Consider the following 16901-nt stretch of genomic DNA (forward strand, 5'->3'; position numbering starts at 1 on the left):
ACCCATTTAGTGAGATGAGAACTAGCTTCTAGGTATCAGATTCACGTGCAGGTCTCCTCCTCCTTTTTTTTTTTTTTTTTTTTTTTTTTTTTTGAGACAGTGTCTTTCTCTGTTGCCCAGGCTGGAGTGCAGTGGCGCAATGTTGGCTCACCGCAACCTCCGTCTCCTGGGTTCAAGCGATTCTCCTGCCTCAGCCTCCCTAGCAGCTGAGATTACAGGTGCCCACCACCATGCCCATCTAATTTTTGTATTTTATAATAGAGATGGGGTTTCATCATGTTGTCCAGGCTGGTCTTGAACTCCTGACCTCAAATGATCTGCCTGCCTCAGCCTCCCAAAGTACGGGGATTACAGGCATAAGCCACTGCACCCAGCCTCTCCTCCTTTTTGACCCAGAGCTATCTACTTGCCCTTTCACTGAATCCCAGGAAAAACTGGGTCTTAGTCGAGTTCACGATCCCCCTAGGCCTAGGACCACCTGCTGCTCCCATCACCAGGCCCTAAGGTCCCACCCCAGATGCTCTGATACTTAAAAGATTAATAAAGTGAAATTTGGGGTCAGTTCATCTCTATATACCATGCGGAGCCTCAAACCCCAAATCACACCTTGGAGTTACTGCTTAGAGCACCTTAGACAGGCACATCCATAGCCTGGTTACTAATGCAGTCCCACCACTCTTTGCAATGCTCAATTGTTTTGACTCTGAATCTGAGCTAGAGTTTTGACCTAGAACAGGTCAAATGCAAAGGCTGAGTAATGCTTTTCCAATTCTATTTATTTTTATTCCACGGCTCCACTTGAGTTCTGGAAACAGACTGCTTTGCAGCCAGAGGCCCCTGACCTAATTCTTTATCCTGGTTTTAACCAGATTAAGCCAAGGGAGAGCTCACAGCTCCTGCTGCCCAAGTATGTCTGCAAAGCCACAGGAAGGGGCCACTAAGCAATAAGATTCGAGCTAGTTTTGTTTAATTTGGGGACTCCCACCTCACTCACAGTTTAGGGTTAAAAGAGCAAAACTCAGGATGAGATTTTGCTAATGCTGTCAGGGGAGGGCTGGGGCTTGCCATTTTCCATGTGATATTGTTATTCCTAATCAACTAGCTGGAACCACCTCCGAGTTCTAGGGCTCTGCAAGGAAGAAAGATAATTAGTCACAGCAAAGACAAAGGATAATATGACTAAATTCCTGCCCGTGGATAGAAAAAGAAGACTTACATTTCTAACAAGGCAGAAATAGCCAATTCGTTCAATTAGTTTAAGCATGTACCATTGAGAAAGGCCACTTCTTCAAAGTCGTGACCCAAATTTAGACTGAACTCTGAATCCAGAGTAGAGAAAACATCTCAAAGATCTTGCTATCCCTCCACATCCAGACCTGTGTTGTCCAATACAGCAGCCAATAGCCACACGTGGCTACTGAGCACCTCAACATAGCTGATCCAAACTGAGATGGGCAGTAAGGGTAAAATACACATCAGATTTTTGAAGACTTAAGAAAAAAGGGCCAAGCATGGTGGCTCACGCTTGTAATCCCAGCAATTTGGGAGGCCAAAGCAGATGGATTGCTTGAGCCCAGGAGTTTGCGACCAGCCTGGGAAATGTGGCAAAACTTTGTCCCTACAAAATATACAAAAGGCGTAGTTGTGCACACCTGTAGCCCCAGCTTCTCAGGTGGCTGAGGTAGGAGGATTGCTTGAGCCTGGGAGGTCAAGGCTGCAGTGAGCTGTGATCACGCCACTGCACTCCAGTCTGGGTGACAGAGCGAGACCCTGTCTCAAAAGAAAAAGAAAAAGAATGTACAATCTGTCATTAAGAGTTTTTATATTGGCCAGGTGACGTGGCTTGCACCTGTAATCCCAGCACTGTGGGAGGCCGAGGCGGATGGATCACTTGATCTCAGGAGTTCAGACCAGCCTGGGCAACATGGTGAAAACCCCGCCTCTACCAAAAATACTGTAGTCCCAGCTACTCAGGAGGCTGAGGTGTGAGGATGGCTTGAGCCTGGGAGGCGGAGATTGCAGTGGGCCGAGATCGTGATCATGCCACTGTACTCCAGCCTGGGTGATAGAGTGAGAACCCATCTCAAAAAAAAAAAAAAAAACAAAAACAAAAAAACGGAGTTTTTATATTGATTACGTGTTGAAATGATAATTTTGTTATATAACTGATTAAATAAGACTATTAAATTTAATTTCACCTATTTATTTTTACTTTTTTAATGTGGCTACTAGAAAATTTAAAATGACTTATATGGCTTGCATTGTATTTTTATCGGGCAGTGCTGATCCACACAACATTATACTCAATTGTTTAATTTTAAAGTATGGCAAAACTTGCAAAGGAATGTCTTTTTAGCCTAATACCACCAGAAAACACTCTTGTGTAGATCCTCCAGGTGGTAGTGGAGGTGAAGATTCATCCTCCTTTTAGTCCTTTATTTGAAGCGTGTCTTTCAGTTTACAAAAATGCTTTCATACCCATAATTCATTAACTGATAACTACACCTAGACAAACGTCATTGTTTTGAAAAGACCTCTGAGACAAGAAAAAAGATAAATACATTTGACTAAATACAAATTTGAAACTTTTATATGTGACGGGAAGGAAATAATAGTGCCTTTCAGTTTACAAAAATGTTTTCACACCCATAATCTCACTTAACTGATAGCTACACTTAGACACATCTCATTACTTTTAAAAGACTTCCAAGACAACAGAAAAAATAAACTTCACTAGTAAAATTTTGAAGCCTTTATACAGTTAGGGGAAAAAATCACAATAAAATGGCAAGCAATATACCAGAAAAAGCATTTGATACAAATATACCAAGGGGTTAATATAGAAAGAAAGTCAGGCCAGGTGTGGTGGCCCACACCTGTAATCTCAGCACTTTGGGAGGCAGAGGCAGGTGGATCACTAGAGGTCAAGAGTTCAAGACCAGCCTGGCCAACATGGTGAAACCCTGTCTCTACTAAAAATACAAAAATTAGCTTGGCATGGAGGCACACATCTGTAGTCCCAGCTACTCAGGAGGCCAAGGCACCAGAATCGCTTGAACCCAGGAAGTGGAGGTTGCAGTGAGCCAAGATTACACCACTGCACACTAGCCTGGATGACAGAGTGAGACTCTGTCTCAAAGAAAGAAAGAAAGAAAGAAAAGAACAGAAAATCACACTAATGAGCAAAAGACATTGAGATAATTCACAAAAAAATCAATTAAGGCATAATATCCACCCTATAATAACCAAAGAAATTCTCAAACAATGAACACTGTGTTGCTATTGTTGTCTAGCCAAATTATCTATCAAAAATAAAATGAAATTGTCCAGTGCTGGAGAGGGTCTAGTGAAAGGGGCTATTTTGTATTATGATTGAGTTATAAAATTTCTGTCACTTTCTGTGAAAACTATTTGTCAGGATGTATCAAAGCATATGAAAATGGGCAAAATCTTTAACCCAAGAATTCCAGTTCTAAGAATCTAGACAGACAGATAGATAGATAGATAGATACATAGATAGATAGATAGATAGATAGATAGATAGATAGATAGACAGATATCTCTTTTTAAAATACCAGAAGCAAAATGCAATAAAATAGTACGATAGTATTTATCTTGGCTAGGATTACATATGAGTGACTTTTTTTCTCCTGTACTTTTCAAATTTTCCACAATGCTCACATACTTCTTTTATAATCAGAACAGAAACTTTAAAATCCCTAAGAATGATTATTTTTAAAGCTTCCTTTGTAAACCTAATCTAGCATCTAATTAGCTCAAAAATGGAAAAGTCTAGGTCTGAGTATGACTATAACTTAAATTTATTTTAAAAGGTATTTGCTATGTTTCAGACGGCAACTCACAGGCCATAACTCATCTGATTTCAAAGAATTTTGTTAAATTGAAAATCCTATTGATACATTTGCAGGTTCCTGTGCATGTCCCAGTATTCAGCCGAAAACACTGTTGCTTCTGTGGGGCATTGACCCTGTATTCCAGGATCTCGCCAGCCTCAAAGGGGAGGAGGCAGACAGGGAGCATGGCGACAGCAAGAACAAGGTGACGACAAGGACAGGAGCCCCAGCAGAGTTGAGGTCATCTTGGGGGATAGGGGAGAACATTCAGCAGAGATAGGCAGGGGATACAGAGGGAGGAAGGAAGAGAAGAAATTAGAAAGTTAAAATGTGCTTTTTTAGAAAAACCAACAATCCTAGAAATCTGACAGCTTCTCATTCTTTAGCCCAAAAGCTTCTTGTTGTAGTGGTCAACCCTTTCCTAATTATTCCTCCAGGATACCTATCACCATGAACCCTACCTTACATTTGCTCTTCCTTTGTTTGCAAGCTGTCAAGTTGTTTATCTCTGCTTGACACTGCACAATTACAGTCCTTTTTTACCTTTACTCCCTAGGAGGAAGAAGTTTAAGCAGCAGGGCTGTGATCCATTCATTCACCTAAAGGGAGTAGGGGACTTGGTGGTGAGAAGAGATGAATGATCCCAGGAAAAAAGGAATGAAGGCAGGTGAACCAATCTAATTTCTCATCAATTGCACCTCCAGGTAATGAAAGGAATGATCTTTGCTAGGAGGAAAAACCTTGTCTACTGAATGCCCTTAGAAGGATGTCTCTGGCCAGAGGATTTCTTAGAATTGCAATACCCAAAATCTTTGGGGCGTGGCTCCCTGGAAAATGTCATGTAGCCAACAAAATAATGAGGGGTATCAAATGGAGTTCTTTTATAACTTAAAAGCTTTGCACTGTACACCTTACTTAGACCCATTTAGTATTGTGAGTCAGAGGGACAGGTCTAGGGAGGGAGAGGGGGTCCCAGGGAGACATCCTCAATGCCCCAGACCTCTCTCTGCTTTATCTGAGCCTCTCAATAGCCTGCCTCTTCGGAATTATTAGTAAAGCTTAATGATGGGTAAAATTCATGATCCGCGTGGATCTGATTTGACAATGGGTTTTGCTCATCCCACCCCACTTCCATAGCTTGATTTCTACTGTCTAATTTTTCCATATTTTCATGACCTACCCCAGATCTTCTCAAATTACCTATATTCTTTTTTTAAGACTTACAGCCACAAACTAAACCACTTCCCTAATCACCCCAAGCACATCTAGAGCACACTGTGTCCCCACAAACAAACCTGGTCACACTGACACTTTAATAAAAGGGACAGTATGTTGTGCTTGTCAATGGCAATAGGGTTCCTTTAACAGCTGAGAATTATTACTTAAGTTCAAGCCTTGTAAAACATTTTCCCTTTTTTTTTTTTTTTTTTTGAGATGGAGTCTCACTCTGTCATCCTGGCTGGAGTGCAGTGGCACAATCTCGGCTCACTGCAACCTCTGCCTCCCAGGTTCAAGCAATTCTCCTGCCTCAGCCTCCCAAGTAGCTGGGATTATAGGCATGCGCCACCACGCCTGGCTAATTTTTGTATTTTTAGTAGAGACGAGGTTTCGCCATGTTGGTCAGGCTGGTCTTGAACTCCTGACCTCGTGATCCTACCACCTTGGCCTCCCAAAATGCTGGGATTACAGGCATGAGCCACTGCACCTGGCAAACATTTTCCATTACAATTCTAGTATCCCATTCACTGTCCATTTTTATACCCCCATAATCTTTAACTGAGCCTACAGATTCTGCCTCCCTGACTCAAGTGTTGGGGTTTACTCTTACAAACCCTAATGCCAAAAGCCTCAGGCAAAATAATCACTTAAGCTGAAGCAGTCCTGGGATTGTCTGGAAAAACTGGTTAACATATTTGTTTATAATTACCCCAGTCTTTCCTCGTTATTATAGACATATGAATGACTCCTCACCAAGCCAGTCACGAATCTGCCTTTTGGATCCTGAATCTGCAGCCATTCCCAGTTTCTGAGACCTTTACCTTGTCGGTCATCTGCCTGCCTCTTTGTCAACATGATAGGCTTCAGATAAAGCCATTAAAACATTTCCTGTGAATTTAAAACCCCAGAATATGAAAGGAAAATAGCAGAGTGGCACTAGTCCAAGACAGGGTGCATTTTAATATATTTGAAAATTATAGTGCATTTTTTCACTTAGACTAATCTCACATAATAGAGCACTGTTTAGCCATTTTTCAAAAGAAATCATCAGTAAATGAAAAATGTTTTATACCCATAAATGAAAAAGCTAGACGATTCTCTCAATCTCTAAAGAGGATCTCTTCTTCCAAAGTATCATAAATCAGGGGGTATAAGAAGTCTTCCTTAAAGAGGCTGCTCATGTGTCCTTTTTGTATGAAAAATTAAATCCACACAGTCATTTGCGCCAAGTCTACTGAGCACCAAGTGGCCTCAAGTAGAGGCCAGCAAACTTTTTATGTGTATTTTATCTTGGGGTTCTGTGTGAGACATCATTTGTAGCACAAAAGCAGCCATAGTCAGTATGTAACCACATGGGAACGACTGTGTTCCAATAAAACTTTATTTATAAATAGGCAGCAAACTGGATTTGGCCCATGTGTCATAGTGTGTCCTAAGTGTGAAGGGAAATGTAGCAGGAGGAATCAAATCCACCCATTTTACTCTCAAAAATGCCCACAACTTCCACTTCAGGCCCAGTGCATGCATCTTGTTCAAAGGGCATGAATGAGGTGTGGCATGAATGAGGTCTAGCAGCTTAAGATGCAAACACATAGGAATCCAATATTTAATGTTTTGGGGGTTAAAAGCTACATCACCTCTTCACAGCACATCAGCCTTTAAATATGAGGACGTTTTGAAATCATGTCTCCAGAAGGAGGTATCCCTTCTGTTAGATGAGAAAACAGGCCCAGAGAGGTTGAGTGGCCAGCCAAAGGTCACAGAGCAAATTCACAGTAGAGTCAGAAGACAGTAGTAGAGTTAGGCCCAAACCCCAGGAACCGTTTCTGCTGAGTCACCTTCCTCTTGTGCTCTAGGGAACAAGCATCTGTTTTACTTTTCAACACTCACTACCACAGCGTCAGGTAACAGAGTAAAAAAGACGAGCTTTTAATCTTGCTTCAGCAGGATAGTGATTTTTTCAAATGTTGCCTCACAACAGAACCCCAACATAAAATACACATGAAAGAAAGGTGCCTCTCTCCCTCTGCCTGGCCCTACCCAAAGCTCATGGGACAGCTTGAAGGGATCCTAATGATCACAGAAACCAAGTAGTTCAAAAGTGATTTTCATTACCATCTACTGTCTCTTAGCACCTCTCAGTTCTAGCACTCCCCTCCTCTACCTCTCAGCCCTGCCCTACGCCCAGGGCCTACTGATGCAGTGTTCCCTCTTACAAGCTTCCCCTCCGTAGCCTACAATCAAAACTTACTAGTCCTGGAGCACAGTCCTTTGAAAAACTAATTTGTGCTGACCTATGAGTAATTGGTAACTTAATTTTTTGCTAAACATAATTAATCTGTCTCATTAGAACTTTTTCTTTGAGACAGGGTCTCACTCTGTCACCCAGGCTAGAGTACAGTGGCGCAATCATGGCTCACTGCAGCCTCAACCTCTGAAGCTCAAGCGATCTTCCCGCCTCAGCCTCCAGAGTAGCTGGAGCTACAGGCGCACACCACCACCACGCCTGGCTAATTTTGTTTTTATTTTTAGTAGAGATGAGGTCTTGTTATGTTGCTCAGACTGGTCTCAAACTCCTGAGCTCAAGCAATCCTCCTGCCTTAGCCTCCCAAAGTGCTGGGATTACAGGCGTGAGCCACTGCACCTGGCATTGTCTGATAAGAATTTAATGTGTTATTCTTCCCAGACATCAGATTTGAGTTTTAAAGGGGCCTTTAGTAGCCCAACACAATGTTTTTGAAATTGGGCAGCTTCTCCAAAGATGTCTCGGGAGCTGCCTAAGATGGAGAAATCTAGGCTTCTACCCCTATGTCATTCACCCAGAGAAGCTTTAATTGCATTAGTTTCCTGGTGGATTTCATTTGAGGGAAGAGTTCCAGAGATAACATAAAAAAGCTTAAAAACCACAGACTTATGCCAAAGCACTGACCCATGATCAACATCTGAACCACAATGCCAGTACAGAAGTTATTTTAAGTGTGTCAAGAACTGTAAAGCATCTGAGATTTCACCCCCTTTACAAGCTAACAAGTTCTCCTGCCAATTTCAGGGGTGCTGGCAAAAGAAACGAGATTCCTGGATCAGCATTTTTATGCCATTTCTCTGAGTGCCAGTTTCCATATTGTAAGGCAGAGAAAAACAAGTGATGTCTATACAGTAGGTTGCATTACAGAGGAGAAACCCTGAACTTAGGGAACCTGAATCTTTTATAACGGGCAATAATCCTGCCTGCCCTTTGTGCCAGAGGGAGACAGTATGTCCACCTCCCAAGGCCACGCATTATATAAGCATCCTTGAAAAGACAGTCCAGAACAAAGGGCAGACGATGACTCTGCTTACAACATGTGCAGAGACCAGCAGACCCAGGGAGAACTGTCTCCCAATATGGAGGTCATGGAGGGGTGGGGGGCAGTTAAAGCTAGGCCTACTTAGGACTCCCAGTGTAAGCTTCCCAGGCTGGGAGTTAGCAGGTTCAGAGGGAAAGAAAAAACCTTGCAAAGGGACAAAGAAGTGTTTTCTACTCATTTAGTTAGAAAGCATTCACCATCCCTCTTAGGATAGAGTTAAAAATTCTCACCATGGCCTACATTTTTTATTTTATCAATTGCATGCCTATCATTATGGGTTAAAATGAGTCCCCTCAAAATTGGTATGTTGAATCCTAAGCCCCAGTACCTCAGAATGTGACCTTATTTAGACACAATCTCTTTACAGAAGTAATCGAGTTAAAATGAGGTTATTCTGGTGGGCCCTAATCCAGTACAACTGCTTTCCCAATAAGAAGGGGAAATTTAGATAGAGACACATGCACAGGAAGACAACAAAGATACAGGGAGAAGACAGCCACCTCCAAGCCAAGGATGGGGGCCTGGAGAACATCCTTCCCTCAGAGCCCTCAGCAGGAACCAACCCTTCATCTCAGACTTCTTGCCCCCAGAACTGTGAGAGAACAAATTTCTGTTGTTTAAGCCACCCAGTTTATGGTACTTTGGAACAGCAGCCCCAGCAAACCAATACACCCACCACATGAATGTATTTTCCATTTTGAATTCACAAGATGAATCAAATAAACAGAGCCATCCATGAAATATGAGTTTTTCTACTTTGAGACTTCTGCATCAAAGGACTGTGACTCAAGCCTCTCTAACAAGAGTCTCTTACTCATCTGCACAGCCATACATGCACAAGGGCAGCAGGGAAACAGCATGGGCTCTGGGTCTGAGTCTGAGCTTCACCCCTGACTAGCAAGTCATTCAGCCTCTGTGACCTCAGTTTTACGAACTGTAGAGTGGAAGACACTTGCCTGCCAATGCCACAGGCTTGTAAAGCTCAAACGTTACACGAGAAAGCACACTGCAAAGAAAAGTGCTATACGAATGTTAATTATTAGGATAAGATGATCACAGCTTCAGCTGCTACAGTGGGTTAAAAATAATACTGATATTTACAATAGCAAAGACTTGGAACCAACCCAAATGCCCATCAATGATAGACTGGATAAAGAAAATGTGGCACATATACACTACAGAATACTATGCAGCCATAAAAAAGAATGAGTTCATCCATGTCCTTAGTAGGGACATGGATGAAGCTGGAAGCCATAATTCTCAGCAAACTAACACAGGAACAGAAAACCAAACACCACATGTTCTGACTCATAAGTGGGAGTTGAACAATGAGAATACAGGAACACGGAGGGGGACATCACACACTGGGGCCTGTCAGGGGATGGGGTGCGAGGAGAGGGAGAGCATTAAGACAAATACCTAATGCATGCAGGGCTTAAAACCTAGATGACAGGTTGATAGGGGCAGCAAACCACCATGGCACATGTATGTCCATGTAACAAACCTGCACATTCTGCACATGCATCCCAGAACTTAAAGCAAAATTTAAAAAAATAAGAATAAAATAGTGACAACTGCTATCCACGCTTGGAGGTAGGAGTTCAATAGAAAATCATCATTCTGACACATGTCAGCATTTGCCCTCTCTCTAGTTTCCATGTACCCTAAGGTGCTTTTTATTCCCCAACCATCACTTCAAAACAGGTAAGCAGTAAATACTATGTCATGGATCAAAATATTAAGAAGTCAATGAAATTCTATGTTTTTGGACACCTAGCAATCAAAAGCCTAGATCTATCTGGTCCTGAGCCAGTTCCTCCAGATGACTGGATCTTGCCCTGTGTCAGATGAGAAGTTCGCATAAAGAAAGGCACAGGCAGAATAAGGTAGAATATCCTGGACAAGCTGAATGTAGAAAAACATGGATCAAAGGAGCAGAGGTCCTGCCTGCTTCCTTTCCTGCGTGTGTTACAGGGCCCTGCTCTCAACTTACTGTAGCTGGGAGAAGAGTCCAAAGCAGCAGAGACAAAAGAGCAAGAAAAGACCTTTCAAAACTAGGGCAGAGGAACAGGTAGAGTGAGTATATGAAGGACAGTCTGTGTTTCAACATCAACCAAGGATCTGCCAGCGAGAAGGGAGATCATTTCTCAAACGCACTGCCTTACCTAACCCATCAGATGGGAAAGACATTCCCGGCACCCGCAGTTAGTTGCCCAATGGTGCAACTCCAAGATATGCCAGGTGCTGATTGCCAGCTCATGCCAGGGATCACCCCCTCTAGACCATTCAGTCCTTGGGCTCCACAAGATCGTTTTGGACAGGAAGCCACCTGGATGGTCCAGTGCTGTGTCCTCTACCTTCAGGACCCTGTCTCCTTCCTAGGAATCCTGGATCCCAAGCCTCTGGCAGTATTTCTCAGATGATGAGGCTGCTCCAACTCCAACTTGGGAAAGACCAAAAACTTCAGCAGCATTATCCACGGGTTATCTGGAACTCCAGCAAGAAAGCACTGAACTGGCCTCTCTATTTAGAAAACCTCTCCTCTCCATAAAAAATTAAAAAAGAAAAGGAGGAATAAGAAGATAGGATTAAAAAAAGCTGTGAAGCTAGGTGCAGTGGCTCACACCTGTAATCCCAGCACTTTGGGAGGCCGAGGCAAGTGGATCACTTGAGGCCAGGAGTTAGAGACCAGCCTAGCCAACATGGTGAAAACCCATTTCTACTAGATGTACAAAAACTAGCCAGGCCTGGTGGTGCTTGCCTGTAATCCCAGCTACCTGGGAGTCTGAGGCGAGGTTGCAGTGAGCCGAGATTGTGCCACTGCACCTCAGTCTAGCCAATAGAGTGAGACTCTCTCCCAAAAAAAAAAAAAAAAAAAAAAAAAGGATAGCAGAAGCATTTTGGGATATGGATATGTTCATGACCTTGATTGTGGTGATGATTTAATGGGTGCAAAAATTATCTAATTGTACATTTTAAATATATGCAGTTTATTGTATGTCCATTATACCTCAATAAAATTGTTTTTTAAAAACAACAACCACAACAATTCCCTCAATTTCACCAATTACGATGAATTGGGGTTTACAGTTTCCTCTTCCAAAATTGGAGAGCAGGTTAAATTCATCCACCATTCACACCCCTCACTGAATTCCTCTGGTTGTCTCCTAATACCTGCTTTTTAACAATTCCCAGGTGAGCTAAGCCTAGGTAGAGTGAATGGACATGTAACTGGGTGAAAAGAAGGGAGAAAAAAAATATGAGTGTTGGGGTCCTTTGGGCGTGAGCCAGACTTGGTAAGGAGAAACCAAAAGGGGCACAGCCAGAGGATGATAGGGCAAGAACCCTGGAGGCTGGATGACCCTGGAGAAGGGGCCCTTCGAGAGTTAAAAGGAGAGCCCAGGACAACAGAGGGAATGACCTTGCATGCAAAGGCAGCCCACCTTGCTGGTTACAAACACCTCTTTGGGTAGCTTCGTCCTACTCCAAAGCCCATTCCCTCCAAACTTCTGCCTAGAGAAGCAAAGAGATAATGGCTCAAGAGCATGTACTGCAGTCACTCCCCATTGAAAGCAACGCTGAAACCTCATTAACATTAAACAGATAACACCACATGCAGCAAAAGATGACAAAGAGCATTTTTGAATTTATTTTTGCAGACTGCCGAGGCTAGATTCAAAGAGTGGACACCCTGTCCAGTCCACAGTCCACAGGCCTCTCCCTCCTTACAAGCTGTTGCATGCCCACTCCCAGCTATCCTCCAACTCCCCCAAATGTTAAGTGATTGCTGGGAAAGAGATTGGAGCAAATGGATAAACGCACGTCCCTGAGGCATGTCCTGGGCTTTTCAACAAATTCAACTGCAGTAGATTTTTATCTCTACCACTTCGACCTGTTTTCCAAACTTTCTGGTACACTCACCAATGCTGGCAAAAAAGAAAAGAAAAGAAACTAGAACAGATTAAAGTACATTCAGTTGTACACTGGAACAAAAAATATTTTGGTTGTGCTGCAACAGGCTGACTCCCATCACAGCCCTCTCTGAGGACAGCCTAATACCTGGGCCTGGTTAACCATCAAAGGCACCTGCACCTTCTACTTCTTAGTTGAAAAATGCAACTCCACAGCCAGGTCTGGCAATCTGTGGCTGCAACACACTTCTTGCATGCTTGTGGCCTCCTGCTGCAAAACATGTTTTTTATGGAAGAAGAAACTAGGTTAATTTGCACTCGGGTCCATTGAAAATCACCCCATGTTAAGTGCTTTATTAACAACAAAGACAACAGCATATTGGTAAAAGAGCTTGGGTGTGACTTTTCCTCACCTAGATTGTAATTCGACATGGCAATTATTTCAAGAGGGTGTGCCCAGCTTGTATTCATTTGCTGTGTGGCCTGCCTCCTAGATTGCAAAACCATAAAATGACACAGCTCACTCCTGGGCTGTAAATAGCACGACCATGTGTAAGGATTATGTAACAAGTATCCGGGGACCTGGCACCCAAAGGAAAGGACTGTTTCAGGTCAAGAAAAATACGGTCTCTTTCCAGAACACTGGATTTAAGTCTGAGAAGTAGCAGGTCTCAGCCCACATCAGAACTGGGCAGGTGCTCCCATTTCCCCACATATTCAATTAAAGCCAGAAGGCAAGCCCAGTGTTCTTATGGAGGGCTCCTCAGAACCCTCCTCGATGCCCCACCTGAGCCCAAGCATGTCAGGAGGTTCCACTGCGTCTGTATCTGGGACTCTCCTGGGCTCCATGCAATTAAGAGCCATTTTTACTGTAAGAGGAGCCAGACCAACCAAGGGAAGAGGCAGGGCTAGGAGTGGTGGTGAGGGCACAGTGGTGAAAAAGGCAACACACAAAAATCTATTAATTAGCATGTGACTTTACAGGCAGGGGAGGGGAAGACAGCTGCAAAGAAAGGTACTGATGTAAAGGAAGAATCTTAGACCCTTGGAAAGATAAATGCTGACCAATGGCTTCATCGCCTTTCTGCTTTATCTACTCTGGTGAAATTCCTCAAAGCCTGCTCCAGTTCCTAAACACAGACACAAACACACACACAGACACACACACACACACACACACACTCTCTCTCTCTCTCCCTCTCTCCACCTCCCACTTTCTCCAGCACACCCACAGTAAATCAAAGCAAAACAGTTTAGAAAGACCCAGGGAAACAGCCACCACAAAATGTGTTAGGAAATAACAGGGAGAGAATTTTATTTTATATGAATTATATATATATATATGAAATAATACCTCTGAATTGTATTCAAACTGCACAGAAAACTATAAAGTTAAAGGAAAGTAAAAGCCTCCTTCCCTCCACCTACTTCTAATGCAGGTAACAGTCCACAAATCTTATCACTGTACATTAGCATATACATGCTTTTACACAAATGGGATAACATTATACATACCCATTTAGCAATAGATCATAACTGTCTTTCCAAGTCACTATCTATAAATCCTATCTCATTATTTTTCAAGGTATATAGCATTCATTAGTGAAGCTACTTAAGACATACTTAGCCAGTACTTTCATTGGGTAGTTTTATTTCTATACTTTTGCCTTTCATAACCATAACTTTGTTTAGCAGTGTGAGAATGGTGCCCACTGACCATAGGCTAGATTGACAGCAAAACTGCTGGATGAGTTGACTTAATTTAGTTGCAATATGTAGGCTATTCTACCTTAAAAAGAGCTAGTCAGTGCAACCTAAATGACTGCCACAGAAGCCAAGGAGCTGTTTTGATCACAAGGAGTACCATTTGGGGGCAGCCACATCCCATGGGCTCAGCCAAGAGAAAAATGTAAATCTTTACTAGACACTGCCACAGTCCATTCGGGCAGAGATTTTCCAAAGCTTAATAACCTCATAGGTTTCTGTACCTTCAGTCAGCTTTATATATTAAATAATGCATCAAGAAAATGAATAAGCCTTCAGTTGGGAAAGTGTAACTATCAATGGGCAACAGAGATGATATCATTATTTGACAGGAAGACAGTCAAGAAGTCTCATGGGGCCAGGCACGGTGGCTCACACCTGTAATCCCAGCACTTTGGGAAGTTGAGGCGGGCAGATTGCCTGAGGTCAGGAGTTCAAGACCAGCCTGGCCAACACGGTGAAACACTGTCTCTACTAAAAATACAAAAAGTAGCCGGGCATGGTGGTGTGCACCTGTAATCCCAGCTACTCGGGGGGGGCATGGTATGGGGGAGCTGGGCTGAGGCAGGAGAGTTGCTTGAACCCAGGAGGCAGGGGTTGCAGTGAGCCAAGATCGCACCACTGCCCTCCAGCCCAAGTGATAAAGCAGGACTCCGTCTCAAAAAAAAAAAAAAAAATGGGACAGTAGGATGTCATTTCCTCACTGAGCCTTGGCAGTGCATTAAGTTCTACTTGCAACAATCTGTATGTTTCACTCGGACTACAATTTCTTGAAACTCTACCTTCCATTCTATCCCATGCATCTTGCCTTCTATTCCAAATCTGTCGGTTCTGTCTGGGTATCTGCCCAGCCTCTTCAACTAGAGCCTTTATTTGAAATACATCCCTTGCTCTTAGCCCCATATTCACACAATATTACATTATTCTAGATTTGCCTTGATTCCACATTCTGCTACCTGCCTTCCCAAATTTCTGCCTGTACCCAGTGCTTAAGGCTACTACTCATCTGGGGATGACATTCAGAAATCACCATCTACCACCATCAAAGGACAGGAGGTTCTAGCCAAATGACGTGAATAACTTTATACTGGAGAGGAAAGCACCAAGTTATCATACCTTGAGGACAACGGTAGTTGGTGTGGTATAGGTAACGTATTTAGAGCAACATCTGGAGTACAGGGAGTGCTCCATAAGTGTCAGTTGTCGGGAAGCCCACCAGACTAACAGCGGATCTCTCAGCAGAAACTCTACAAGCCAGAAGAGAGTGGGGGCCAATATTCAACATTCTTAAAGAAAAGAATTTTCAACCCAGAATTTCATATCCAGCCAAACTAAGCTTCATAAATGAAGGTGAAATAAAATCCTTTACAGACAAGCAAAGGCTGAGAGCTTTTGTCACCACCAGGCCTGCCTTACAAGAGCTCCTGAAGGAAGCACTAAACATGGAAAGGAACGACTGGTACCAGCCTCTGCAAAAACACGCCAAATTGTAAAGACGATCGATGCTAGGAAGAAACTGCATCAACTAACGGGCAAAATAACCAGCTAACATCATAATGACAGACATATAACAATATTAACCTTAAATGTAAATGGGCTAGATGCCCCACCTAGAAGACACAGACTGGCAAACTGGATAAACAGTCATGACCCATCAGGGTGCTGTATTCAGGAGACTCATCTCACATGCAGAGACACACATAGGCTCAAAATAAAGGGATGGAGGAAGATCTACAAAGCAAATGGAAACCAACAAAAAGCAGGGGTTGCAACCCTAGTCTCTGATAAAACAGACTTTAAACCAACAAAGATCAAAACAGACAAAGAAGGCTATTACATAATGGTAAAGGGATCTATTCAACAAGAAGAACTAACTATCCTAAATATATATGCACCCAATATAGGAGCACCCAGATTCATAAAGCAAGTCCTTAGAGACCTACAAAGAGACTTAGACTCCCACACAACAATAATGGGAGATTTTAACACCCCATTGTCGATATTAGACAGATCAACAAGACAGAAAATTAACAAGGATATCCAGGACTTGAACTCAGCTTTGCAACAAGCTGACCTAATAGACATCTACAGAACTCTCCACCCCAAATCAACAGAATATACATTCTTCTCAGCACCACACCGTACTTATTCCAAAATTGACCACATAGTTGGACGTAAAGCACTCCTCAGCAAATGTGAAAGAACAGAAATTATAACAAACTGTCTCTCAGACCACAGTGTAATCAAACTAGAACTCAGGATTAAGAAACTCACTCAAAACTGCACAACTACATGGAAACTGAACAACCTGCTCCTGAATGACTCCTGGGTAAATAATGAAATGAAGGCAGAAATAAATATATTATTTGAAACCAATGAGGACAAAGACACAAGGTTCCAGAATCTCTGGGACACATTTAAAGCAGTGAGTAGAGGGAAATTTATAGCACTAAATGTCCACAAAAGAAAGCAGGAAAGATCTAAAATCGATACCCTAACATCACAATTAAAAGAACTAGAGAACAAGAGTAAACAAATTCAAAAGCTAGCAGAAGGCAAGAAATCACTAAAATCAGAGCAGAATTGAAGGAGATAGAGACACAAAAAAACCCTTCAAAAAATCAATGAATCCAGGAACTGGTTTTTTGAAAAGATCAACAAAATTGATAGACCACTAGCAAGACTAATAAAGAAGAAAAGAGAGAAGAATCAAATAGATGCAATAAAAAATGATAAAGGGGATATCACCACCGATCCCACAGAAATACAAACTACCATCAGAGAATACTATAAACACCTCTATGCAA

At 42.6% G+C, this 16901-nt stretch overlaps 1 protein-coding gene across 4 annotated transcripts in view; it reads right to left on the minus strand.

Annotated features, from left to right (window-relative positions):
* The window catches only part of MREG (melanoregulin), an 88153-nt gene that overhangs the window by 18846 nt on the left and 52406 nt on the right, over positions 1-16901 (minus strand). The window lies entirely within an intron of this gene.

The sequence above is a fragment of the Pan troglodytes genome, chromosome 13, assembly GCF_028858775.2.
Source record: "Pan troglodytes isolate AG18354 chromosome 13, NHGRI_mPanTro3-v2.0_pri, whole genome shotgun sequence".
NCBI classification, from domain to species: domain Eukaryota; kingdom Metazoa; phylum Chordata; class Mammalia; order Primates; family Hominidae; genus Pan; species Pan troglodytes.